Genomic DNA, 5000 nt, shown 5'->3' on the forward strand with positions numbered 1-5000 from the left:
CCGCCCCGAGTGCCTCTCAGGCGGATACATTTTCACCCGTGTGCGGGAGACACATATGGTGCATGGTCCGTGTATACACCATATGTGTAGTATGGGCAAAACCACTGTAAAGTCATACTGCCATTGACTTCCATTCATTTTCCCAGGATGACTTATATACTCTATGGTAGCTGTCTGGTGGACTGGGGGCCGCGACAATGTTACGCTTGTAAGTCAGAAGCTGGGAAATGCACTGCGAAGCTGGGAAAACCGTTTTTCGAGCTCATTTTCGGTTCCGCCCAACGGATTTTGATCAAAATAGGCTCATTCGAAAGGTATTAACCGGGGGCACACGGAAAACCGGGACTAATAACGCGCACGTGCGCGTGCGCGAAACGGGAAGCAAAAGAAAACTTCAATCGGAGCTACAACCGTGAACCGTCGCAGATAGGGCGGAAATTTCAACGCACGTCGCTGCGTCTCACTCCAACTTAAATAACAAAACTGTCCCCAGCGAAATCGGTTGGATAAAACGGAAACGGGAAGCGAAAGAAAACGTTAAACGTCAACACCGAAATGGCTATCGTCAATTCCAATGTGAAAACAACTCGCACGTATGTGTCTTACTCTAAAGCAGTGTATAAAACTATCCCCAGCCAAATCAGAGCTACGCAACGAAAACGGGAAGCGAAACAAAACTTTAAACGGAGCTACCGAATTGGAAATCATCAATCCTGGGAAAATAACAACTCACACGTGTGCCCCTTATTCTAACTTGAATTTAGAAACCGTCCTCAACAAAATCCCACGTTCGGGTGAATAACTGTGAATTTTAAGGCACATGCCTCTCTGGGCTGGGAGAGTGCATTCAAATAGGAGAAATTGGCTTCATTTAGAGGCATCTCCACTTAGGGACGTCGTAGCACCTTAACTCGGGTGGCGTTGGAAAGGTCTGGTCCAGGGGAACACGGGCGTGTCAAGTTTGCCACGCGCACGCGCATCCCCGCTAAACAGGGGCCAAAACAAAACTTTAAACGGAGCTACCGAATTGGAAACCATCAATCCTGGGAAAATAACAACTCACACGTGTGCCCCTTATGCTAACTTGAATTTAGAAACCGTCCTCAACAAAATCCCACGTTCGGGCGCAAAACTGCACGTTTGAGGCCACATTTTCAATGATGCTGGAAACTTACATTCAAAGCTGGGAAAATGTGCTCATCTACAGGCATCCCCACTTAGGGACGTCGTAGCACCTTGACTCGGGTGGCGTTGGAAAGGTCTGGTCCAGGGGAACACGGGCGTGTCAAGTTTGCCACGCGCACGCGCATCCCCGCTAAACAGGGGCCAAAACAAAACTTTAAACGGAGCTACCGAATTGGAAACCATCAATCCTGGGAAAATAACAACTCACACGTGTGCCCCTTATGCTAACTTGAATTTAGAAACCGTCCTCAACAAAATCCCACGTTCGGGCGCAAAACTGCACGTTTGAGGCCACATTTTCAATGATGCTGGAAACTTACATTCAAAGCTGGGAAAATGTGCTCATCTACAGGCATCCCCACTTAGGGACGTCGTAGCACCTTGACTCGGGTGGCGTTGGAAAGGTCTGGTCCAGGGGAACACGGGCGTGTCAAGGTTGCCACGCGCACGCGCATCCCCGCTAAACAGGAGCCCAAACAAAACTTTAAACGGGGCTACGGAAAAGGGGAGAGCTTTTTCGGGGACAAACACCACTCACGTCGGTGCCCCCTGTTCCAACTTGAATTTAGAAACCGTCCTCAACAAAATCCCACGTTCGGGTGAATAACTGTGAATTTTAAGGCACATGCCTCTCTGGGCTGGGAGAGTGCATTCAAATAGGAGAAATTGGCTTCATTTAGAGGCATCCCCACTTGGGGACGTCGTAGCACCTTAACTCAGGTGGCGTTAGAAAGGTCTGGTCCAGGGGAACACGGGCGTGTCATGTTTGCCACGCGCACGCGCATCCCCGCTGAACAGGAGCCCAAACAAAACTTTAAACGGGGCTACGGAAAAGGGGAGGGCTTTTTCGGGGACAACCACCACTCACCTCGGTTCCCCCCATCCCAACTTGAATTTAGAAACCGTCCCCAGCCAAATCCCACGTTCGGGGGCAAAACTGCTCGTTTGAGGCCACATTTTCAATGATACTGGAAACTTACATTCAAAGTTGGGAAAAGGTGTTCATTTACAGGCATCTCCACTTAGGGACGTCGTAGCACCTTAACTCAGGCGGCGTTAGAAAGGTCTGGTCCAGGGGAACACGGGCGTGTCAAGGTTGCCACGCGCACGCGCATCCCCGCTAAACAGGAGCCCAAACAAAACTTTAAACGGGGCTACGGAAAAGGGGAGAGCTTTTTCGGGGACAAACACCACTCACGTCGGTGCCCCCTGTTCCAACTTGAATTTAGAAACCGTCCTCAACAAAATCCCACGTTCGGGTGAATAACTGTGAATTTTAAGGCACATGCCTCTCTGGGCTGGGAGAGTGCATTCAAATAGGAGAAATTGGCTTCATTTAGAGGCATCCCCACTTGGGGACGTCGTAGCACCTTAACTCAGGTGGCGTTAGAAAGGTCTGGTCCAGGGGAACACGGGCGTGTCATGTTTGCCACGCGCACGCGCATCCCCGCTGAACAGGAGCCCAAACAAAACTTTAAACGGGGCTACGGAAAAGGGGAGGGCTTTTTCGGGGACAACCACCACTCACCTCGGTTCCCCCCATCCCAACTTGAATTTAGAAACCGTCCCCAGCCAAATCCCACGTTCGGGGGCAAAACTGCTCGTTTGAGGCCACATTTTCAATGATACTGGAAACTTACATTCAAAGTTGGGAAAAGGTGTTCATTTACAGGCATCTCCACTTAGGGACGTCGTAGCACCTTAACTCAGGCGGCGTTAGAAAGGTCTGGTCCAGGGGAACACGGGCGTGTCAAGGTTGCCACGCGCACGCGCATCCCCGCTAAACAGGAGCCCAAACAAAACTTTAAACGGGGCTACGGAAAAGGGGAGAGCTTTTTCGGGGACAAACACCACTCACGTCGGTGCCCCCTGTTCCAACTTGAATTTAGAAACCGTCCTCAACAAAATCCCACGTTCGGGTGAATAACTGTGAATTTTAAGGCACATGCCTCTCTGGGCTGGGAGAGTGCATTCAAATAGGAGAAATTGGCTTCATTTAGAGGCATCCCCACTTGGGGACGTCGTAGCACCTTAACTCAGGTGGCGTTAGAAAGGTCTGGTCCAGGGGAACACGGGCGTGTCATGTTTGCCACGCGCACGCGCATCCCCGTTGAACAGGAGCCCAAACAAAACTTTAAACGGGGCTACGGAAAAGGGGAGGGCTTTTTCGGGGACAACCACCACTCACCTCGGTGCCCCCCATCCCAACTTGAATTTAGAAACCGTCCCCAGCCAAATCCCACGTTCGGGGGCAAAACTGCACGTTTGAGGCCACATTTTCAATGATACTGGAAACTTACATTCAAAGTTGGGAAAAGGTGTTCATTTACAGGCATCCCCACTTGGGGACGTCGTAGCACCTTAACTCAGGCGGCGTTAGAAAGGTCTGGTCCAGGGGAACACGGGCGTGTCAAGGTTGCCACGCGCACGCGCTTCCCCGCTGAACAGGAGCCCAAACAAAACTTTAAACGGGGCTACGGAAAAGGGGAGGGCTTTTTCGGGGACAACCACCACTCACCTCGGTGCCCCCCATCCCAACTTGAACTTAGAAACCGTCCCCAGCGAAATCCCACGTTCGGGCGAATAACTGTGAATTTTAAGCCCCTTTTCCTCTCAAGCTGGAAACGTGCAAAGTTGGGAAAAGGTGTTCATTTACAGGCATCTCCACTTAGGGACGTCGTAGCACCTTAACTCAGGCGGCGTTAGAAAGGTCTGGTCCAGGGGAACACGGGCGTGTCAAGGTTGCCACGCGCACGCGCATCCCCGCTGAACAGGAGCCCAAACAAAACTTTAAACGGGGCTACGGAAAAGGGGAGGGCTTTTTCGGGGACAACCACCACTCACCTCGGTGCCCCCCATCCCAACTTGAATATAGAAACCGTCCCCAGCCAAATCCCACGTTCGGGGGCAAAACTGCTCGTTTGAGGCCACATTTTCAATGATACTGGAAACTTACATTCAAAGTTGGGAAAATGTGCTCATCTACAGGCATCCCCACTTGGGGACGTCGTAGCACCTTGACTCAGGCGGCGTTAGAAAGGTCTGGACCAGGGGAACACGGGGGTGTCAAGTTTGCCACGCGCACGCGCTTCCCCGCTGAACAGGAGCCCAAACAGAACTTTAAACGGGGCTACGGAAAAGGGGAGGGCTTTTTCGGGGACAACCACCACTCACCTCGGTGCCCCCCATCCCAACTTGAATATAGAAACCGTCCCCAGCCAAATCCCACGTTCGGGCGAATAACTGTGAATTTTAAGCCCCTTTTCCTCTCAAGCTGGAAACGTGCAAAGTTGGGAAAAGGTGTTCATTTAGAGGCATCTCCACTTAGGGACGTCGTAGCACCTTAACTCAGGCGGCGTTGGAAAGGTCTGGTCCAGGGGAACACGGGGGTGTCAAGGTTGCCACGCGCACGCGCTTCCCCGCTGAACAGGAGCCCAAACAAAACTTTAAACGGGGCTACGGAAAAGGGGAGGGCTTTTTCGGGGACAACCACCACTCACCTCGGTGCCCCCCGTCCCAACTTGAACTTAGAAACCGTCCCCAGCGAAATCCCACGTTCGGGCGAATAACTGTGAATTTTAAGCCCCTTTTTCTCTCAAGCTGGAAACGTGCAAAGTTGGGAAAAGGTGTTCATTTAGAGGCATCTCCACTTAGGGACGTCGTAGCACCTTAACTCAGGCGGCGTTGGAAAGGTCTGGTCCAGGGGAACACGGGGGTGTCAAGGTTGCCACGCGCACGCGCATCTCCGCGACGCTGCGAGCGAAACAAATTTTCAAACGCGCACACCGAAATGGGGACACTTTTTTCGGGGACAA

The sequence above is a fragment of the Osmerus mordax genome, unplaced genomic scaffold (assembly GCF_038355195.1).
Source record: "Osmerus mordax isolate fOsmMor3 unplaced genomic scaffold, fOsmMor3.pri Scaffold_52, whole genome shotgun sequence".
Classification (NCBI taxonomy): domain Eukaryota; kingdom Metazoa; phylum Chordata; class Actinopteri; order Osmeriformes; family Osmeridae; genus Osmerus; species Osmerus mordax.